General features: G+C 54.3%; 1 protein-coding gene across 1 annotated transcript in view; it reads right to left on the bottom strand.

Moving 5' to 3' along the window:
• LOC142486231 (uncharacterized) overlaps positions 1-12,384 on the bottom strand; it is a 75,758-nt gene extending 63,374 nt beyond the window's left edge. Inside the window, exon 1 of the mRNA XM_075584869.1 lies at positions 12,303-12,384. The gene's annotated coding sequence lies outside the window, so the exon portion shown is untranslated. The remainder of the gene's footprint in view (positions 1-12,302) is intronic.
• Between the last annotated feature and the right edge of the window lie 252 nt (positions 12,385-12,636).

Below are 12,636 nucleotides of genomic sequence, written 5' to 3'. Positions count from 1 at the left end.
TACCGATAAACCGCGCTCTCTCACTCCCATACATACCGATAAACCGGCATATCTCAATCCCATACATACCGATAAACCGCTTTATCTCAATCCCATACATACCGATAAACCGCGATATCTCAATCCCATACATACCGATAAACCGCGACATCTCAATCCCCTACATACCGATAAACCGCCATATCTCAATCACATACATACCGATAAACCGCCATATCTCAATCCCATACATACCGATAAACCGCGCTCTCTCAATCCCATACATACCGATAAACCGCCTTATCTCAATCCCATACATACCGATAAACCGCCATATCTCAATCCCATACATACCGATAAACCGCGACATCTCAATCCCATACATACCGATAAACCGCCTTATCTCAATCCCATACATACCGATAAACCGCGCTCTCTCAATCCCATACATACCGATAAACCGCCATATCTCAATCCCATACATACCGATAAACCGCCATATCTCAATCTCATACATACCGATAAACCGCGCTCTCTCAGTCCCATACATACCGATAAACCGGCATATCTCAATCCCATACATACCGATAAACCGCTTTATCTCAATCCCATACATACCGATAAACCGCGCTCTCAGTACCATACATACCGATAAACCGCGCTCTCTCAATCCCATACATACCGATAAACCGCGCTCTCTCAATCCCATACATACCGATAAACCGCGACATCTCAATCCCATACATACCGATAAACCGCGACATCTCAATCCCATACATACCAATAAACCGCCATATCTCAATCCCATACATACCGATAAACCGCGCCCTCTCAATCCCCTACATACCGATAAACCGCGCTCTCAGTCCCATACATACCGATAAACCGCGCTCTCTCAATCCCATACATACCGATAAACCGCGATATCTCAATCCCATACATACCGATAAACCGCCATATCTCAATCCCATACATACCGATAAACCGCGCTCTCTCAATCCCATACACACCGATAAACCGCGATATCTCAATCCCATACATACCGATAAACCGCGATATCTCAATCCCCTACATACCGATAAACCGCGATATCTCAATCCCATACATACCGATAAACCGCCATATCTCAATCCCATACATACCGATAAACCGCCATATCTCAATCCCATACATACCGATAAACCGCGCTCTCTCAGTCCCATACATACCGATAAACCGGCATATCTCAATCCCATACATACCGATAAACCGCTTTATCTCAATCCCATACATACCGATAAACCGCGCTCTCAGTACCATACATACCGATAAACCGCGCTCTCTCAATCCCATACATACCGATAAACCGCGCTCTCTCAATCCCATACATACCGATAAACCGCGACATCTCAATCCCATACATACCGATAAACCGCGACATCTCAATCCCATACATACCAATAAACCGCCATATCTCAATCCCATACATACCGATAAACCGCGCCCTCTCAATCCCCTACATACCGATAAACCGCGCTCTCAGTCCCATACATACCGATAAACCGCGCTCTCTCAATCCCATACATACCGATAAACCGCGATATCTCAATCCCATACATACCGATAAACCGCCATATCTCAATCCCATACATACCGATAAACCGCGCTCTCTCAATCCCATACACACCGATAAACCGCGATATCTCAATCCCATACATACCGATAAACCGCGATATCTCAATCCCCTACATACCGATAAACCGCGATATCTCAATCCCATACATACCGATAAACCGCGACATCTCAATCCCCTACATACCGATAAACCGCCATATCTCAATCCCATACATACCGATAAACCGCGATATCTCAATCCCATACATACCGATAAACCGCGCTCTCTCAATCCCATACATACCGATAAACCGCCATATCTCAATCCCATACATACCGATAAACCGCGCTCTCTCTCAATCCCATACATACCGATAAACCGCGCTCTCTCAATCCCATACATACCGATAAACCGCCATATCTCAATCCCATACATACCGATAAACCGCCATATCTCAATCCCATACATACCGATAAACCGCGCTCTCTCAATCCCCTACATACCGATAAACCGCGCTCTCAGTCCCATACATACCGATAAACCGCGCTCTCTCAATCCCATACATACCGATAAACCGCGATATCTCAATCCCATACATACCGATAAACCGCCATATCTCAATCCCATACATACCGATAAACCGCGCTCTCTCAATACACACCGATAAACCGCGATATCTCAATCCCATACATACCGATAAACCGCGATATCTCAATCCCCTACATACCGATAAACCGAGATATCTCAATCCCATACATACCGATAAACCGCGACATCTCAATCCCCTACATACCGATAAACCGCCATATCTCAATCCCATACATACCGATAAACCGCGATATCTCAATCCCATACATACCGATAAACCGCGCTCTCTCAATCCCATACATACCGATAAACCGCCATATCTCAATCCCATACATACCGATAAACCGCGCTCTCTCAATCCCATACATACCGATTAACCGCGCTCTCTCAATCCCATACATACCGATAAACCGCCATATCTCAATCCCATACATACCGATAAACCGCCATATCTCAATCCCATACATACCAATAAACCGCGATATCTCAATCCCATACATACCGATAAACCGCGATATCTATATCCCATACATACCGATAAACCGCGACATCTCAATCCCATACATACCAATAAACCGCCATATCTCAATCCCATACATACCGATAAACCGCGCTCTCAGTCCCATACATACCGATAAACCGCGCTCTCTCAATCCCATACATACCGATAAACCGCGATATCTCAATCCCATACATACCGATAAACCGCGATATCTCAATCCCCTACATACCGATAAACCGCGATATCTCAATCCCATACATACCGATAAACCGCGACATCTCAATCCCCTACATACCGATAAACCGCCATATCTCAATCACATACATACCGATAAACCGCCATATCTCAATCCCATACATACCGATAAACCGCCATATCTCAATCCCATACATACCGATAAACCGCCTTATCTCAATCCCATACATACCGATAAACCGCGCTCTCTCAATCCCATACATACCGATAAACCGCCATATCTCAATCCCATACATACCGATAAACCGCCATATCTCAATCCCATACATACCGATAAACCGCGCTCTCTCAATCCCATACATACCGATAAACCGCGATATCTCAATCCCATACATACCGATAAACCGCGATATCTCAATCCCCTACATAACGATAAACCGCGCTCTCAGTACCATACATACCGATAAACCGCGCTCTCTCAATCCCATACATACCGATAAACCGCGCTCTCTCAATCCCATACATACCGATAAACCGCGACATCTCAATCCCATACATACCGATAAACCGCGACATCTCAATCCCATACATACCGATAAACCGCCATATCTCAATCCCATACATACCGATAAACCGCGCCCTCTCAATCCCCTACATACCGATAAACCGCGCTCTCAGTCCCATACATACCGATAAACCGCGCTCTCTCAATCCCATACATACCGATAAACCGCGATATCTCAATCCCATACATACCGATAAACCGCCATATCTCAATCCCATACATACCGATAAACCGCGCTCTCTCAATCCCATACACACCGATAAACCGCGATATCTCAATCCCATACATACCGATAAACCGCGATATCTCATCCCCTACATACCGATAAACCGCGATATCTCAATCCCATACATACCGATAAACCGCGACATCTCAATCCCCTACATACCGATAAACCGCCATATCTCAATCCCATACATACCGATAAACCCGCGATATCTCAATCCATACATACCGATAAACCGCGCTCTCTCAATCCCATACATACCGATAAACCGCCATATCTCAATCCCATACATACCGATAAACCGCGCTCTCTCAATCCCATACATACCGATAAACCGCGCTCTCTCAATCCCATACATACCGATAAACCGCCATATCTCAATCCCATACATACCGATAAACCGCCATATCTCAATCCCATACATACCGATAAACCGCGATATCTCAATCCCATACATACGATAAACCGCGATATCTATATCCCATATATACCGATAAACCGCGACATCTCAATCCCATACATACCAATAAACCGCCATATCTCAATCCCATACATACCGATAAACCGCGCTCTCAGTCCCATACATACCGATAAACCGCGCTCTCTCAATCCCATACATACCGATAAACCGCGATATCTCAATCCCATACATACCGATAAACCGCGATATCTCAATCCCCCTACATAACGATAAACCGCAATATCTCAATCCCATACATACCGATAAACCGCGACATCTCAATCCCCTACATACCGATAAACCGCCATATCTCAATCCCATACATACCGATAAACCGCCATATCTCAATCCCATACATACCGATAAACCACGCTCTCTCAATCCCATACATACCGATAAACCGCCTTATCTCAATCCCATACATACCGATAAACCGCGCTCTTCTCAATCCCATACATACCGATAAACCGCCATATCTCAATCCCATACATACCGATAAACAGCCATATCTCAATCCCATACATACCGATAAACCGCCATATCTCAATCCCATACATAACGATAAACCGCGATATCTCAATCCCATACATACCGATAAACCGCGATATCTCACTCCCATACATACCGATAAACCGCGATATCTCAATCCCATACATACCGATAAACCGCCATTATCTCAGTCCCATACATACCGATAAACCGCCATATCTCAGTCCCATACATACCGATAAACCGCCATATCTCAATCCCATACATACCGATAAACGCGATATCTCAATCCCATACATACCGATAAACCGCCATATCTCAATCCCATACATACCGATAAACCGCGATATCTCAATCCCATACATACCGATAAACCGCGATATCTCAATCCCATACATACCGATAAACCGCGATATCTCAATCCCATACATACCGATAAACCGCCATATCTCAATCCCCTACATACCGATAAACCGCCATATCTCAATCCCATACATACCGATAAACCGCCATATCTCAATCCCATACATACCGATAAATCGCCATATCACAATCCCATACATACCGATAAACCGCGACATCTCAATCCCATACATACCGATAAACCGCAATATCTCAGTCCCATACATACCGATAAACCGCGCTCTCTCAATCCCATACATACCGATAAACCGCAATATCTCAGTCCCATACATACCGATAACCCGCGATATCTCAATCCCATACATACCGATAAACCGCGACATCTCAATCCCATACATACTGATAAACCGCGATATCTCAATCCCCTACATACCGATAAACCGCGCTCTCTGAATCCCATACATACCGATAAACCGCGATATCTCAATCCCCTACATACCGATACACCGCGATATCTCAGTCCCATACATACCGATAAACCGCTATATCACAATCCCCTACATACCGATAAACCGCGATATCTCAATCCCATACATACCGATAAACCGCGATATCTCAATCCCATACATACCGATAAACCGCGATATCTCAATCCCATACATACCGATAAACCGCCATATCTCAATCCCATACATACCGATAAACCGCGCTCTCTCAATCCCATACATACCGATAAACCGCACTCTCTCAATCCCATACATACCGATAAACCGCCATATCTCAATCCCCCACATACCGATAAACCGGCACTCTCTCAATCCCATACATACCGATAAACCGACATATTTCAATCCCATACATACCGATAAACCGCCATATCTCAATCCCATACATACCGATAAACCGCGATATCTCAATCCCCTACATACCGATAAACCGCGATCTCAATCCCATACATACCGATAAACCGCGATATCTCAATCCCATACATACTGATAAACCGCCATATCTCAATCCCCTACATACCGATAAACCGCACTCTCTCAATCCCCTACATACCGATAAACCGCGATATCTCAATCCCATACATACCGATAAACCGGCATATCTCAATCCCATACATACCGATAAACCGCACTCTCTCAATCCCATAACATACCGATAAAACCGCCATATTTCAATCCCATACATACCGATAAACCGCCATATCTCAATCCCATACATACCGATAAACCGCGCTCTCTCAATCCCATTACATACCGATAAAACCGCGATATCTAAATCCCATACATACCGATAAACCGCGCTCTCTCAATCCCATACATACCGATAAACCACGCTCTCTCAATCCCATACATACCGATAAACCGCGCTCTCAGTCCCATACATACCGATAAACCGCGATATCTCAGTCCCATACATACCGATAAACCGCGCTCTCTCAATCCCATACATACCGATAAACCGCGCTCTCTCAATCCCATACATACCGATAAACCGCGCTCTCAGTCCCATACATACCGATAAACCGCGATCTCAGTCCCATACATACCGATAAACCGCCATATCTCAGTCCCATACATACCGATAAACCGCCATATCACAATCCCATACATACCGATAAACCGCGACATCTCAATCCCATACATACCGATAAACCGCCATATCACAATCCCATACATACCGATAAACCGCGACATCTCAATCCCATACATACCGATAAACCGCCATATCACAATCCCATACATACCGATAAACCGCGATATCTCAATCCCATACATACCGATAAAACGCGATATCTCAATCCCATACATACCAATAAACCGCGCTCTCTCAATCCCGTACATACCGATAAAACCGCGATATCTCAGTCCCATACATACCGATAAACCGCGATATCTCAATCCCATACATACCGATAAACCGCGCTCTCTCAATCCCATACATACCGATAAACCGCCATATCTCACTCCCCTACATACCGATAAACCGCCATATCTCACTCCCCTACATACCGATAAACGGCGATATCTCAATCCCATACATACCGATAAACCGCCATATCTCAGTCCCATACATACCGATAAACCGCGATCTCAGTCCCATACATACCGATAAACCGCGACATCTCAATCCCATACATACCAATAAACTGCCATATCTCAATCCCATACATACCGATAAACCGCGCTCTCTCAATCCCATACATACCGATAAACCGCCATATCTCACTCCCCTTACATACCGATAAACCGCCATATCTCACTCCCCTACATACCGATAAACGGCGATATCTCAATCCCATACATACCGATAAACCGCGCTCTCTCAATCCCATACATACCGATAAACCGCCATATCTCAGTCCCATACATACCGATAAACCGCGATATCTCAGTCCCATACATACCGAAAAAAAAACCGCGACATCTCAATCCCATACATACCAATAAACCGCGACATCTCAATCCCATACATACCAATAAACCGCGCTCTCTCAATCCCATACATACCGATAAACCGCGATATCTCAATCCCATACATACCGATAAACCGCGCTCTCTCAATCCCATACATACCGATAAACCGCGATATCTCAATCCCATACATACCGATAAACCGCGATATCTCAATCCCATACATACCGATAAACCGCGCTCTCCTCAATCCCATACATACCGATAAACCGCGCTCTCTCAATCCCATACATACCGATAAACCGCGATATCTCAATCCCATACATACCGATAAACCGCGCTCTCTCAATCCCATACATACCGATAAACCGCGATATCTCAATCCCATACATACCGATAAACCGGCATATCTCAATCCCATACATACCGATAACCGCGCTCTCTCAGTCCCATACATACCGATAAACCGCGATATCTCAATCCCATACATACCGATAAACCGCGCTCTCTCTCAATCCATACATACCGATAAACCGCGATATCTCAATCCCATACATACCGATAAACCGCCATATCTCAATCCCATACATACCGATAAACTGCGACATCTCAATCCCATACATACCGATAAACCGCGACATCTCAGTCCCATACATACCGATAAACCGCGATATCTCAGTCCCACACATACCGATAAACCGCGACATCTCAATCCCATACATACCGATAAACCGCGACATCTCAATCCCATACATACCGATAAACCGCGATATTTTAAGGCTACAATTCTAAGCTACGCGTAAAACTGCCGAGTGAATCAAAATGATGATAGGGTCATGAAATGTATTATAATTTATCCATAAAGGGCCGACATATTCCACAGCACCGGTGTGAGAGCAATTATAATATAAAAATATTACACATTACTGTAATATTAATTGACATTAATAGCCTTTGTGATACCGCATCGCTTGGGCTGAAGTTTGCCAGTTTTGGTGAAAACTCAGGTCTGTCTTTTTTTGACAAAATGTGTGTAACATTCGGGCAGAGTATGGAACAAAACAAACTGGCACCGCCCCCCCCCCACAAACTGCCCCCCCCCCCCGCATACTGGCACCGCCCCCGTATACTGGCACCACCCCCCCCACAAACTGCCCCCCCCGCATACTGCCCCCCCCCCACAAACTGGCACCACCCCCCCCCCCTGTTATACTGGCACCGCCCCCCCAAACTGGCACCACCCCCCCTTCATACTAGCACCGCCCCCCCCCCCTGCATACTAGCACCGCCCACCCCCTGCAAACTTGCAACCGCCCCCCACCCTGCAAACTAGCACCGCCCCCCCCCTGCAAACTGGCACCGCCCCCCCCCCTGCATACTGGCACCGCCCCCCCCTGCATACTGGCACCGCCCCCCCCCCCCCCTGCATACTGGCACCGCCCCCCCCCCCCCTGCAAACTAGCACCGCCCCCCCCCCCTGCATACTGGCACCCGCCACCCCCCCTGCAAACTAGTACCGCCCCCCCCCCTGCATACTGGCACACCCCCCCCCCCTGCAAACTGGCACCGCCACCCCCCCCTGCAAACTAGCACCGCCACCCCCCCCTGCAAACTAGCACCCCGCCCCCCCCCCTGCATACTGGCACCCCCCCCCTGCAAACTAGCACCGCCCCACCCCCTGCAAATTGGCACCGCCCCCCCCCCCCTGCAAATTGGCACTGCCCCCCCCCCCCTGCAAACTGGTACCCGCCCCCCCCCCCCTGCAAACTGGTACCCGCCCCCCCCCCCTGCAAACTGGTACCGCCCCCCCCCCCCCTGCAATCTGGTACCGCCCCCCCCCCCCTGCAAACTGGTTACCGCCCCCCCCCCCTGCAAACTGGCACCCGCCCCCCCCCCCCTGCAAACTGGCACCGCCCCCCCCCTGCAAACTGGCACCGCGCCCCCGCAAACTGGCACCGCCCCCCCTGCAAACTGGCACCCGCCGCCCCCTGCATACTGGCGGCACCGCCGCCCCCTGCATACTGGCACCGCCCCTCCCCCCTGCAAACTGGCACCCCCCCCCCCCCTGCAAACTGGCACCCCCCCCTCCCTGCAAACTGGCACCCCCCCCCCCTGCAAACTGGCACCACGCCCCCCCCTGCAAACTGGCCCCCCCCTTCCCCCCCCTGCAAATTGGTACCCGCCCCCCCCCCTGCAAACTGGCACCCCCCCTGCAAATTGGTACCGCCCCCCCCCCCCCTGCAAATTGGCACCGCCCCCCCTGCAAATTGGTACCCGCCCCCCCCCTGCAAACTGGCACCCCCCCCCTGCATACTGGCACCGCCCCCCCCTGCAAATTGGTACCCGCCCCCCCCCCCTGCATACTGGCACCGCCCCCCCATGCATACTGGCACCGCCCCCCCCCTGCATACTGGCACCGCGCACCGCGCCCCCCCCCCTGCAAACTGGCACCGCGCCCCCCCCCCTGCATACTGGCACCCGCCCCCCCCCCCCCTGCATACTGGCACCGCCCCCCCCCCCCCCCCTGCATACTGGCACCCGCCCCTCCCCCCCTGCAAACTGGCACCCCCCCCCCCTGCAAACTGGCACCACCCCCCCCTGCAAAACTGGCACCCCCCCTCCCTGCAAACTGGCACCCCCCCCCCTGCAAACTGGCACCACGCCCCCCCTGCAAACTGGCCCCCCCCCGCCCCCCCCTGCAAATTGGTACCCGCCCCCCCCCTGCAAACTGGCACCCCCCTGCAAATTGGTACCCGCCCCCCCCCCCCCTGCAAATTGGCACCGCCCCCCTGCAAATTGGTACCGCCCCCCCCCTGCAAACTGGCACCCCCCCCCTGCATACTGGCACCGCCCCCCCCTGCAAATTGGTACCGCCCCCCCCCCCTGCATACTGGCACCGCCCCCCCCTGCATACTGGCACCGCCCCCCCCCTGCATACTGGCACCCCGCGCACCCGCCCCCCCCCCCTGCAAACTGGCACCGCGCCACCCCCCCCCCTGCATACTGGCACCGCGCCCCCCCCCCTGCATACTGGCACCGCCCCCCCCCCTGCCAAACTGGCACCGCCCCCCCCCCCCTGCAAACTGGCACCGCCATCCCCCCTGCAAACTGGCACCGCCCCCCTCCTGCATACTGGCACCGCCCCCCCCCCCTGCATACTGGCACCGCACCCCCCGCCTGCATACTGGCACCGCCCCCCCCCCTGCATACTGGCACCTCCCCCCTCCTGCATACTGGCACCGCCCCCCCTCCTGCATACTGGCACCGCCCCCCCCCCCTGCATACTGGCACCGCCCCCCCCCTGCAATACTAGCACCGCCCCCCCCCCTGCATACTGGCACCCGCCCCCCCCCCTGCATACTGGCACCGCCCCCCCTCCTGCATACTGGCACCGCCCCCCCCCCCCTGCATACTGGCACCGCCCCCCCCCCCCTGCATACTGGCACCGCCCCCCCCCCCCCCCTGCATACTGGCACCCGCCCCCCCCCCCCCCCTGCATACTGGCACCGCCCCCCCCCCCCTGCATACTGGCACCGCCCCCCCCCCCTGCATACTGGCACCGCCCCCCCCCCCTGCATACTGGCACCGCCCCCCCCCCCCCCTGCATACTGGCACCGCCCCCCCCCCCGCATACTGGCACCGCCCCCCCCCCCCCCTGCATACTGGCACCCGCCCCCCCCCCCCCCTGCATAACTGGCACCGCCCCCCCCCCCCCTGCATACTGGCACCCCGCCCCCCCCCCCCCCTGCATACTGGCACCGCCCCCCCCCCCCCCCTGCATACTGGCACCGCCGGCCCCCCCCCCCCTGCATACTGGCACCGCCCCCCCCCCCCCCCCTGCATACTGGCACCCGCCCCCCCCCCCCTGCATACTGGCACCGCCCCCCCCCCTGCATACTGGCACCGCCCCCCCCCCCCTGCATACTGGCACCGCCCCCCCCCCCCCTGCATACTGGCACCGCCCCCCCCCCCCCCTGCATACTGGCACCGCCCCCCCCCCTGCATACTGGCACCGCCCCCCCCCCCCCCCCTGCATACTGGCACCGCCCCCCCCCCCCCTGCATACTGGCACCGCCCCCCCCCCTGCATACTGGCACCGCCCCCCCCCCCCTGCATACTGGCACCGCCCCCCCCCCCCTGCATACTGGCACCGCCCCCCCCCCCCCTGCATACTGGCACCGCCCCCCCCCCCTGCATACTGGCACCGCCCCCCCCCCCCTGCATACTGGCACCGCCCCCCCCCCCCTGCATACTGGCACCGCCCCCCCCCCCCCTGCATACTGGCACCGCCCCCCCCCCCCCTGCATACTGGCACCGCCCCCCCCCCCTGCATACTGGCACCGCCCCCCCCCCCTGCATACTGGCACCGCCCCCCCCCCCTGCATACTGGCACCGCCCCCCCCCCCTGCATACTGGCACCGCCCCCCCCCCCCTGCATACTGGCACCGCCCCCCCCCCCCCCCTGCATACTGGCACACGCCCCCCCCCCCTGCATACTGGCACCGCCCCCCCCCCCTGCATACTGGCACCGCCCCCCCCCCCTGCATACTGGCACCGCCCCCCCCCCCCCTGCATACTGGCACCGCCCCCCCCCCCCCTGCATACTGGCAACCGCCCCCCCCCCCCCTGCATACTGGCACCGCCCCCCCCCCCCTGCATACTGGCACCGCCCCCCCCCCTGCATACTGGCACCCGCCCCCCCCCCCCCTGCATACTGGCACCGCCCCCCCCCCCCTGCATACTGGCACCGCCCCCCCCCCCCCTGCATACTGGCACCGCCCCCCTCCTGCATATGTGAGTGTGAGTGAGGGGGGTGAGTGTGAGTGAGGGGGGGTGAGTGAGGGGGGGGGGAGTGAGGGGGGGTGAGTGAGGGGGGGGGAGTGAGGGGGGGGGAGTGAGGGGGGGGGAGTGAGGGGGCACATACCGGTAGTTATCTCCTTTCTGTAACGGTCTCTGGTCCGGTGATGACGTCACCGCGGCACCTTGCCGGGGAAGGCGCGCTGCGGTCACGTGACCTCCTGGGTGAGGGGTAAGTACACCCCGCGGCGGCCCCGCACTCGTTATATATTTATAGCTATGTACCCCCCCCCCCGCCGCACTTGGGTCCGTCCTTCTATGTGCGCTGCGAGGGCGGACTCGCTCAACATCACTACAACAGGGGCGCATTGTGCTCCCCCGCGCGCTGGGGCAGGTGGTACGGTCCTCCTGGTCACAGTGCGGCCTTTGGGCGCGTCCATTCTCAGATCGGGGGGGCCAGG

The sequence above is a fragment of the Ascaphus truei genome, unplaced genomic scaffold (assembly GCF_040206685.1).
Source record: "Ascaphus truei isolate aAscTru1 unplaced genomic scaffold, aAscTru1.hap1 HAP1_SCAFFOLD_794, whole genome shotgun sequence".
Lineage (NCBI taxonomy): Eukaryota > Metazoa > Chordata > Amphibia > Anura > Ascaphidae > Ascaphus > Ascaphus truei.
This window is presented reverse-complemented; position numbering and strand designations above follow the sequence as displayed.